This window comes from Odocoileus virginianus, chromosome 15 (genome assembly GCF_023699985.2).
Source record: "Odocoileus virginianus isolate 20LAN1187 ecotype Illinois chromosome 15, Ovbor_1.2, whole genome shotgun sequence".
NCBI lineage: Eukaryota > Metazoa > Chordata > Mammalia > Artiodactyla > Cervidae > Odocoileus > Odocoileus virginianus.
This window is the reverse complement of record NC_069688.1, coordinates 38584574-38597052: the sequence shown is the minus strand read 5'-3', so window position 1 is coordinate 38597052 and position 12479 is coordinate 38584574. Positions and strand designations below refer to the sequence as shown.

Genomic DNA, 12479 nt, shown 5'->3' with positions numbered 1-12479 from the left:
GGAGGCAGCCCAAGACCTGGGCTAGGAGGGGCATTTCCCAGATATTTTGATCATGGGACTAGATCTGAGAGTAACCATAATTAGAAATAGCTGAATTTCATCCTATCTGTTGGAAGGCAATTTGTTATCTCTGATCTTATTTAAAGTTTTGCTTTCACTAACTACTACTATGGGAAGTCTAGGAAAATGTCTCTCCTCAAACTTAAAGTACAGGAAGAAAAGAAATAGAACCCTTAGGAAAGGTGGCCAGACAGTATTGAAGCTGATTTGAAATAGAGTATTCAATAGCCTGTAGACAGACTGGAAAGCCATATCTAGAGACTGCTTTTTGTTGAAACAAATGATGACCAAGAAAGATTTATCTAACATATAGGTTATGGAAGGTAAAAATCTTCAAAAAAAAGCCTTCAATTTTCCATGTTAAACCTATATTTTTAAAAATTGATAAAAGAGCAAAACATGTTCTTTGGAGTTATGGAAATCACCACCAAAATAAACAAACATATATAGGGAAAATGGCTCTGTAAGGAAAATAGAATAAAGATTTGAACTCTAGTAAGTTACGTAAAGCTGAGTGCCGAAAAATTGACGCTTTTGAACCGTGGTGTTGAAGACTCTTGAGAGTCCCTTGGACTGCAAGGAGATCCAACCAGTCCATCCTAAAGGAGATCAGTCCTGAGTGTTCATTGGAAGGACTGATGCTGAAGCTGAAACTCCAATACTTTGGCCACCTCATGCGAAGAGTTGACTTATTGGGAAAGACCCTGATGCTGGGACGGATTGAGGACAGGAAGAGAAGGGGATGACAGAGGATCAGATGGCTGGATGGCATCACCGACTCGATGGGCATGAGTTTGAGTAAACTCCGGGAGTTGGTGATGGAGAGGGAGGCCTGGCATGCTGCGATTCATGGGGTCGCATAGAGTCGGACACGACTGAATGACTGAACTGAAGTTACGTAAAGCTATATGAACTTATATAGCTCATATATATACATTGATTTTATAAAAATAAACATTCAGAGCTAAGCACAAAAATAACTCAGCAGCTTAATTTTATACAAGACATTCTGAAGCCAGGTAACATTTGAATTACACACTTTATAACATGCAGAAGTGAGAAAAAGAAGAAGCGGGCAGAAAAAACCATTTCAAGAATGGAATTGAGGAGAGAAAATGTGAATTATATGTGGGAAGAAGTGGTTTGGTTAGACCATACTGTATAAAAATAGAATAGTAAGAGGTAGAATTAGAAAGTAGAATAAAATTCAGTTGATGATTCAAGGAATATCAATTTCTTCAAAGACCATAAGACATAAAATGTCATTAGGTGACCTGATTATGTAATAATCAGAATATTTTAGACATTCTTCAGAGAGATTAAACTGATAGCACTGCGTAAGAAGTTTTGGGTATAGGACAGATCAGAAGCAGAGATACTCCTTAGCAACATATTTTAATCATTCAGTATATATCAAATGGATACCCGAACAAGCTGAGGACAGAAAGGGTTGAGGGGGGAGACTTGGATGTAAGAGTTACTGCAATGGTACACTGCAAGGCTGGATATCTAGAATCATTTAGGGAAAAATGAAGAGTATCTGAAGTGATTCTATTATTTTAAATCTGAGATCATTCAAAACTGGAGATTCCAAAGTAGAAACAGAAATGTAAGAGAAAGAAAGATTTGGAGAATAATTAGAAGGGCCAAGAAACTGTAATCAGCTTTTTCTACATTTGGTTTTGAGTTTCTGACAGAACATTCAGATAAATATTTTTATTTGCCCCACTAAGCAGTTAGATGTAGAAGGCAATGGCACCCCACTTCAGTACTCTTGCCTGGAAAATCCCATGGACGGAGAAGCCTGGTAGGCTGCAGTCCATGGGGTCGCTAAGAGTCGGACACGACTGAGAGACTTCACTTTCAATTTTCACTTTCACGCATTGGAGAAGGAAATGGCAACCCACTCCAGTGTTCTTGCCTGGAGAATCCCAGGGACGGGGGAGCCTGGTGGGCTGCTGTCTATGGGGTCACACAGAGTCGGACATGACTGAAGTGACTTAGAAGCAAGCAGTTAGAAATCTAGGTATAAACCTCTTTTATACTCAGCCTTTTCCTTGCAATGCAATACTGAATTTCTGTTAAAACTGTTAATAGTTATTCTAAACTGCTTAGAGAATGCAACCATAAAAATAATACACTCAATTGCCACTCCTTAATTCCATTGAGTATGAAGAAATATGAAATGAATGTTACATAATTTTATTGTACTAGATATTGGTGCCTGTGTTCACAGCTCTATTAATCTAGGTTAAGCAAAAATCTATTATGAAAAAACAACACTCTAGAAAACACAACACTCCAGAAAGGAGTTAGTGTTAAGGCATTCAGATTGAAAAGTAGTTTTCAATACACACTTAAATGAGGATTACATGGGTATTAGTTGCTCACTCATTTCTGACTCTTTGGACCTCATAGACTGTAGCATGCCAGGCTCCTCAGTCCATGGACTTCTTCAGGCAAAAATACTGGAGTGGGTTACCATTCCCTTCTCCAAGGGATATTCCAAACCCAAGGATCAAACCCTGCATTGCAGGCAGATTCTTTACCGCCTGTAATTGTACATATAAATATTGATGATTCATTCATCCAGAGTAAAAGAAAAAGTCCTATTTTATGGCTTAAATTTCCATCTATATACTGATGGCCTAGACCTCTCTCTTGCATTCCACACACACCTGTCTGTCTGCTTTCTTAAAACATGCAGTCGGATGTCTAAAGTTAGTATTCACATGTTATCTTAACTGGGACTTCTGAAATTTAAAATAGTTCTAAAAATAAGAGGATAAAATACACACAAAATTTAGCAGACTTCTTTACAAAATCATTCAATATGACTAAAGGGCATTTTTGTTCATTTACAAAGTAATTCGTCAAAGACTCAAATATCTCTCCATGAACACAAAGAAACTAAGCGCGGTTATACTTGGAGATATTTTTGTATCTAACACCAGTTCTGACAAAATACTTGAACTACAATCAATTTACTATGTGATTTGTAGCATGTATTTGTTGTTGTTTAGTCTGACCCTTTTGTGACCCCACTGACTGTAGCCTGCCAGCCTTCTCTGCCCATGGGATTTCACAGGCAACAGTATTTGAGTGGGTTGCCATTTCCTTCTCCAGGAGATATTCCTGACCCTGGGATTGAAACTGCATCTCATGCATTTCAGGTGGACTCTTTACAGCTGATCCACCAGGGAAGCCCCAGGTAGCACGTTTGTGTGTATATATGCTTAGTCGCTCAGCTGTGTCTGACTCGGCAACCCCATGGACTGTAGCCTGCCAGGCTCCTCTGTTCATGGGAATTCTCCAGGCAAGAATACTGGAGTGTGTTGTCTTGCCCTCTTCCAGAGGCTCTTCCCAACGCAGAGATAGAACCCAGGTCTCTCGCAATGCAGGGCGATTCTTTACCACCTGAACCAACAGGGAACCCCAAGAATACTGGAGTGGGTAGCCTATCCCTTCTCAGGGGAACTTCCCAACCCAGGAATCAAACCGGGGTCTCCTGCATTGCAGGCAGATTCTTTACCAGCTGAGATACCAGAGAAGTCCTGTATAGGTAAATGCATTTAATTCCAAACTTTTTAATTTAGTAACTTTCACAATTTTTAACCTCTTAGATTTTATGCAGCAAAATTTGTTTACCTACTATCAATTCATTCTATTTTAAATGTTGAACCATTCAATTGAATTTACAATAAACCATAGCCACAATTTTGTCATTCCATCCAATCACTATACATTGTCAACATTTTGTCTTTTATGAATTTGAATGAAAATGTCAAGTGTTATTAAAATTAATGATTTTTCTATCTGAAGTATTTAAAGTCTTTGATATAAAATGAGTATCATCTAACTATGAAATGCTTCTGTCATTTTTCACATGTGCACAAGAAAAACTATAAATGAGTGAAATTGTTTTAGAAGAAGGGAAATTCCATCTAAATAAAAACAAAAAAAAACTCATCTAAATGAAAAGTCAATCACCAGAAAGTGCTTAAACAAAACTTCTGGAGTCATATGCATTAAATCAATATCATCAAGCAAAATCTTTTAAAATAACTACGCATATTTGACCTCGGTTTTTGCCTCTGATTTACATGTTTTCAGCAGACCCACTCTGGCCCACTGTCAGTCCACTCAGACTGTCATAACAAAATACCACAGACTGGGTGACGCAAACAGAAGAAATGTATTTCTTACCATTCTAAAAGCTAGGACGTCCAAAATCAGAGTGCCAGCATGGCTGACTTCTGGTGAGGACTCCCTTTCTGACTTCAGAGAGCTATTCTTCTTGTGTCCTCAAACGGCCCTTATGGGGAAGGTGGGGCTGAACTTTCTCTTCTTATAAAGTCCCCAGTCCTATTGATTAGGACCTCACTGTTATGACCTCACTTACTTCCCTAAAGATTATATCTTTATTCACATTGGGGATTAGAATTTCAACATATGAATGTGGGGGGAACAGAGTTCATTCTATAGCACCAAAATAGTAGATGAGAAAAGGCAAACTACATTGTGTAAGTACACATTATCAACTTTATTAAAAACCAAATTTTCAGTATTAAATGATAATTAAATAATCATTTTCATTTATTTGAACTTATTACTGTCCCTGGTGGCTCAGAGGTTAAAGCGTCTGCCTCCAATGCAGGAGACCTGGGTTCGACCCCTGGGTTGGGAAGATCCCCTGGAGAAGGAAATGGTAACCCACTCCAGTATTCTTGCCTGGAGAATCCCATGGACGGAGGAGCCTGGTAGGCTACAGTCCACGGGTCGCAAAAAGTCAGACACGACTGAGCGACTTCACTTTCACTTTCTTCTATTACTGTCAAAGTGTTTATTGCATTACTGAACAATAAAATGAAAAAATGTTTTTTATAGCTATACTATAAATTCAATGCTAAAACTACTATAGCAAGAGTGTTCAGGGTACTGTCTTTATACCCTCTGGCAGGACTTCTCAGCTATTTTTTGTCCATATTTCACATATACCTCACTGATATTGGTTGAAACTTTCCACTAATCTGGCTTACCTTAGCCCTGGGGTTTTGTGCAACTTGCAAGCACAATCAGGCCATAGTATTTTGCATCTGGTATTAAACATCTCTCCTACCACCACCAGGGGCTTCCCTGGTGACTCAGACCGTAAAGAATCTGCCTGCAGTGCAGGAGACCTGGGTTCAGTCCCTGGGTCAGGAAGATCCTCTAGAGAAGGGAATGGCTACCCACTCTAGTAATCATGCCTGGGGAATTCGATGGAGCCCGACAGGCTAGAGTCTACAGGGCTGCAAAGAGTCAGACACGGCTGAGCGACTAACACTTCACTACCAACAGACTAGGGGAAGGTTGTTGCTGTTGTTCGCATAAATTTGGTTTTATCAGTAAGTGTCCTGCATACAGTCCTTGAAAAGAAAATGCCAGTCGTTTGCAGTTGGAAATGTTGAAAAGAATGACAAGATATTTCTGGTCTTATTTTCAGATCACACCATGTATTAAAGTGAGAAGCTGTTTATTCCTTACATGTCTGCCACACAGCCAGACAAGACTACAACAGAAGTTGTAAGTATGAAGTGGAAATCTACCAAAGCCAATCTGTTTTATATTAATGCAACTATTTTAAATGGGCTGAATATTTACCTTCTGCCCACCCCCTAAAAATGATGTCTATTCAGAACCTGTGAATTCAATCTTAGAGAAACAGTCTATGTAGATATAATTAAGGACCTGAAGATGAGATCATATTGAACTGATGTGGTCCCTAAATATAGTTAGTGTGTTGAAAGAAAAGAGAAAGGAAGAGGAAGAGTAAAAAGAGTAAAAGAAAACACAATACTTTGAACAATAAAATGAAAAAATGATTTTTATAGCTATACTATAAATTCAATGCTAAAACTACTATAGCAATAGTGTACAGTCTTTATACCCTCTGGCAGGACTTTTCAGCTATTTTTTGTCCATATTTCACATATACCTAGCTTATATTTGTTGAAAGTTTCCACTAATTTGGCTCGCCTTAGGCCTGGGGTTTTGTGCAACTTGCAAGCACAATCAGGCCATAGTATTTTGCATCTGATATTAAACGTCTCTCCTACTACCACCAGGAGCTTCCCTGGCGGGAAAACACAGAATAAAAAGTCATGTGAATACAGAGGCAGAGTTTGAAGTGATGCATCTATAAGTCAAGAAATGCCAAGGATTATTGGAAACCACCTGAACCTAGAAGAGTGGCATGGAAACAATTCTTCCTCAGAACTTTAAGAATCAACCCCGGCCTCCAGAACTCTGAAAGAATCAACTTTGTTGGTTTAAGCCACCATTTTGTTTTGTTTTTTGGAAATTTGTTGTAGCAGCCACAGTAAACTATTACTACTAATATGAACATTTTGTTAAAATAGAACTCTTTTGTTAAGATATAAAATGCCAGGAGACATGCTGCATTATACTCAATACAGGCAATAGGTATAAACCAATACTTTTCAGGCAACCTATTTAAAGCATTTCTCAAATTTATTGTGTTCAGTTGAATTGCTTATGTTATCCTCCTAGGTTCTATTGTTTAATATTCTCCTCAAGTTAACAATTTCATGTTTCTATTTATCTCAAAAATGTTGAATTTATTTATACTGCTGTCTTTCAAATCTAGGCTGAAATTATTTGTAAGTCTCATCAACTTTAACTCTGAAATTATATCTAAATTCTACCACTTCTACATCACCTCAACTATTCCCACCTTGGTTCAACACCATTAAAAATTATCATCATCTCCTCACTGGTCTCCCTGCTTTCAAGGGTTTCCATAGTGGCTCAGTGGTAAAGAAACTGCCTGCAATGCAGGAGACCTGGATTCTATCCCTGGGTTGGAAGATCCTCTGGAGAAGGGAATGGCTACCCACACTCCAGTATTCTTACATGGAGAATTCCATGAACAGAGAAGCCTGGTGGGCTGCAGTCCATGGGGTTGCAAAGTGTTGGATGCAACTGAGCACATGCATGCATGTGCACACACGCACACACACACATTTGCAGTCTCTAAACATAGTAGCCAAAAAAATAGTTTTAAAATCATAGATCATGTAGCTTCTACAAAAAAATGTTCTTGCTTCCTATGTGTAATGGGTTGAATTGTGTCCCTAGAAATTGAAGTCCTAACTCTCTAGTCCCTCTGAAAATAAACATATTAGGAAATTTGTCATTAAAGATTCACTTTGTTAATTTATCTGTCATATTAACAAAACTAATTACATCTGTAATGATCTATTTCCATTATGTTAAAATATAGCCAATATGAGAGCCAATCTAGACAGCATATTAAAAAAGCAGAGACATTACTTTACCAACAAAGGTCCATCTAGTCAAAGCTATGGTTTTTCCAGTAGTCACATATGGATGTGAGAGTTGGACTATCAAGAAAGTTGAGTGCTGAAGAACTGATGGACCTCAGGACTCTTGAGAGTCCCTTGGATTGCAAGGAGATCTAAACAGTCCATCCTAAAGGAGATAAGTCCTGAATAGTCATTGGAAGGACTGATGCTGAAGCTGAAACTCCAACACTTTGGCCACCTGATGTGAAGAGCTGACTCATCTGAAAAGACCCTGATGCTGGGAAAGATTGAAGGCAGGAGGAGAAGGGGACAACAGAGGACGAGATGGTTGGATGGCATCACCGACTCAATGTACATGAGTCTGAGTAAACTCCAGGAGTTGGTGATGGACAGGGAGGCCTGGTGTGCTGCAGTCCATGGGGCCGCAGACTTGGACATGACTGAGACTGAACTGAACTGAATATGAGTGATCATTATTATAATGGAGGATAATGAATACAACTGGTGTCTTTATAAGCACAAGAGAGATAGACAAACAGGAAGAATGTAATGTGATGACAGAGGCAGAGACTGAAGTAATGCAGATAAAAGCCAAGGAACGCCAAGTTTCTTTGATCACCACCAGCAGTTAGGAAAAGCCAAGGATGAAAATCTCACCAAGAGACATTAGAAGGAGAATGTCACTGCTGAAATCTTAATTTCAAATTCCTGGTCACTAGAACTGTGACAGAATAAATGTAAGCTGTTTTAATCCATCCAGTTTGTGGTACTTTGTTTTGTGGCCCTAAGAATCTAATACAGCATGTCACTCTGAGTAAAAGCCAAAAATGTTACAATGGCCTGTTTGGTCCTTAATAGTTTGGTTTGCATCTTATCCATCTCATTTCTCACTAATTTTTGCTTGTTTCTGTCTGCTGTAGAGACATTACTTTGCCTGCAAAGGTCCATATACTCAAAGCTATGGCTTTTCCAGTAGCCATGTATGGATGTGAGAACTGGACAATAAAAAAGGCTGAGCACCTAAGAACTGATGCCATAAAAATGTGGTGCTGCAGAAGACTCTTGAGGATCCCTTGGACAGCAAGGAGATCAAACCAGTCAATCCTATAGGAAATCAACCCTGAATATTCATTGGCAGGACTGATGCTGAAACTGAAGCTCCAATACTCTGGCCACCTGATGCAAAGAACTGACTCACTGGAAAAGACCCTGATGCTGGGGAAGATTGATGGCAGGTGGAGAAGGGGATGACAGAAGATGAGGTGATTGGAAGGCAACACCAACTCAGTGGCATGAGTTTAAGCAAACGCCAGGAAATAGTGAAGGACAGGGAACCCTGACATGCTATAGTACATGGAGTCTCAAAGGGTCAGAAATGATTGGGAAATTGAACAACAGCAACTCTGCTGTAGACACATTTTTGTTGTTGTTGTTGTACCTCCAATATTCTAGGCATGATCTTGCCTGACAGAATTGTCATTTTCTGTTGTCTGCCTGGAAAGCTCTTTCCCCAGGTGTCTTGACTGCTTGCTTTACTAACATCGGGGCTTTAATAATATGCCACCATCTTCATTAGAATGTCCCTAACCACTATGTTTACAATTAAGACTATTGCTCCCAAATTCTCTACCCTCAATATCCTACTTTTAACTTCCATAGCACTTTTCATGAATTTACATTCTATATATCAGAAATATTTTTCTATCTGTTATTACCACTATGCTTCCAGCAATTGGTGTAGTAGTTTGCATACAGTAAGGACTCAAGATTTACTTCTTAAAATAATGAATATATTTTAAAATGTGACATATTCAGGGAAATTTGAGTAATTAAGTATGGGTGTGGTTGATTTTTGCTTTCTTGGTGAGGTATGCAGGGTTAGAAAAAGGCTAAATTTTAGTCAAAAGCCAGACTGTACATGACCATGTATGCTTTCCAAATATTTGGAATTTATCCTTTAGTGCAGTTGTTTTCAATACTGTTTGAATTTTCGTTGTAGTTGCTTACAGTGAAAAACATTATTCAAATAAAATCTTACAAAAGATATGTAAAAGAGGCAAAGTTAAGCTTCTCAGCAGGAAGAAAGAACGTGAGCCCCAGAATCCAGCTGTTTCTTTTCCTTTTTATAAGACCTGCAGGTCACTGGATTCGGTGGGGATTCATGAAATCACAAGGTGAAAAGCTCTACTTTAAGAGATAGAAAACCTCTGAAAGATTTAAGCAAAGGAGTTACATGGTAGGATTTTCATTTTATTAGATAACTGGGGTAGTAGTATGAGGGCTAAATCAGAGGCTTGTAAAACCAAAGACAAAAAGGCCAACAGAGAGAACTTCATGATAATCTAAAAGGACAAGAACCTGAGTCAAGAAAACAACAGTTGGGAATGTAGTCAATAAATGAGAAATAGTTGCATAAACCAGACTAGCTGATTAAGTTCATAGAATGAAAGGGAGAAAAAGGAGACTTTCGGTTGCTATGTTGAGTCAGAGGACCACTGTGCCTGAAGTGGTCCCATTTACTAACACAGGAATACAGACAGAGGAGCAGATCTGAAGAAGAGTGAGTTCAGCTTGTAGTGCATGCAGGGCAGTCAGGTGAATGGGTCCAGAGGCTTAGGGAAAAGCATCATATTGAGATATAGATTTCAGTATTACCTTATCCTTTACCATCTCAGCCACCTTCCCAGGTGGCCTTAGTAGTAAAGAACCCACCTGCCAATGCAGGAGATGTAAGAGATGAGGGTTCAATCCCTGGGTTGAGAAGACCCCCTAGAGGAGGGAACGGCAACCCACTCCAGTATTCTTGCCTGGAGAATTCCCACTGACAGAGGAGCCTGGCGGGCTACAGTCTATAGGCTCACAGAGTTGAACACGACTGAAGTGACTTAGCACAGCACATTACATTCTTCAGCATTTACTCAATAAGTCAAAAATATTCACTGTATTCTTTCTATATTCCAGCTGCTTTGAAAGTTAAGGAGCATACAGTGGAAGAAAACCAGTCATTTTCCTTATGTATAGTGATAAGAAATGATGGCCCAAAATTCAAAGTGTGGAGAGAAAACTTTGATCCTTATGTGCCTGAACAAAGGAAGAAGAACAGAAAGGGCTTTCTCACGTTATTAATTTATTGCTTTTCAGCACCAAATTCACCCTTTTTGCCTGCTCTGTGAAAATGAATCCTAGCCCTTTAAATGTGATTTTTCTCTGCCAGCTGCCATGATGTTTTGTCAATCAAGGGTAATGAAGGGACACTGCAGGAGAAAAAAGTTTTGCTTCCTGGTTTGGGTGAGCTCCTTGGCAGCCCTCATATGACACCTGCAGGCAGCTTCTCCAGCATCACGTTCCTGCAGGGCACATGGTTTCCCCATGGCCAGCCTCCTTCAATCCACAGTACCTATCACCACTCAAAGCCAACAACTTTTGCCAGCAACCTCATCAGACAGTTTTGTAGTCAGAATTTCTAATGAGATGTCTCCCTGTGAAAAGCTTTTCCTGGCATTCAATAGAGTGGATTTCCTGCAAATTCTGCCATCACTATAGCAATTTCTCTGCCATTCAGTTACTCACAATTATGCACCCCCCAACAAAGTATCGATCACATTTCTGGCAGGAATGAAACTCTCACTTGGGAGTTATATATCAGCTCTCTGAGTGATGGCATATTATATCATTTCCATTACTATTTTATACATTTGCTATTCCCATCATCTTTAAAGTTTTCTCTACTGCTTACTTGTCACCCTCTCATTGCTCTATTTCCATCTTGTAGTCAATAATTCCTTATGCTGTACTTTACCTGGTCAAATTACTCTATGGTTTCTTTTTCCTGATTTGACCTAGATGAATTGAGGTAACAAAGAAAGAAGATTAATACATGTATAAATAGAATACAGTAGTTTTTCAGATGACAATAAAATTGAGAGTGTCAAGAAGAGAAAATAAAATTCCAGTTTTAAATCATGCTGGCCCAAAGCTCCTTATAGACATGCTCATGATTTCTCATTCACACTTACTTAAAAAAAACAAAAAAAGGTCCAATACCAAAACTGACCAAAAATGAAACAGAACATAAACCAATCCCAAGCCTTTGAAGAAATCTCAATATAGTGTCCATGCACATACCCTAGGGACCCAGCCATTCTATCCTAGGTATTCATCCAAAAAAAATGCATATATATACATATATATATGCTCCAAAATATATGTACAAAAACACTTGTAGTAGTATAAGTGATAGTAGCAAAACTAGAAACATCTCAAGGAAGCACATCAAATATAGATTTAAAACTAATGATGCATTTATATAATGGAATATTTCAAAACCACAATATGAATGAAGTTATGAGACACAGAAAACAGGGATAAACTTTGCAGGCATAATTTTAAATGAAAGAAACCAGACCAAATACTATTTATTATAAGAATTAATTTGTATAAAGGTCAATGAAGGATAAAAACAAATCTTTGGCATTAAAAATATGGAATAGTATTTGTTTGAGTGGGGAGAGAACAGTGTTTAGTTGGAAGTACTAGAAGATTGAGTATTATTTCTTGACCAGATGAACTGTAAACAATTGTATTCAAAGTTATGATGATTACTAAGGTATAAATTTATGATTTATACACTTTTCCATATGTATGTTACTATTCAATGAAATTTTTATTAAATAACTCAATTATTCCCTGTACCAGGAATAGTAATCTAAAATATAAAGGTAAAAATATTACAATTAAGGCATTCTTAGAAAATAATTAAAAATGTATTCTAAAATGCTAAGAATTAAGCCTACAATTATTAAGATACTTTTCCTATAATGATTTTAAGAGATACAACATGTTCATGAGTGGTACAATATAAAAGTGAATATAACAACTATTTGTTGTTTTAGTCACTAAGTTGTGTCTGACTCTTGCAACCTCATGGACAGTACCCCACAAGGCTCCTCTGTCCATGGAATTTTCCCGGCAAGAAATCTGGAGTGGGTTGCAATTTCCTTCTCCAAGGGATCTTCTGGACCGAGGAATTGAACCCACATCTCCTGCTGGGCAGGATTCTTTACCACTGAACCACTTGGGAAGCATAACAAT

General features: G+C 38.4%; 1 non-coding gene across 1 annotated transcript; it reads left to right on the top strand.

The window, feature by feature from the left end:
• The first annotated feature begins 4675 nt into the window (after positions 1–4675).
• On the top strand, positions 4676–4747 carry TRNAW-CCA (transfer RNA tryptophan (anticodon CCA)). Its single transcript has one exon. It is a non-coding gene; the product is annotated as a tRNA-Trp (tRNA).
• The last annotated feature ends 7732 nt before the right edge of the window (positions 4748–12479 follow it).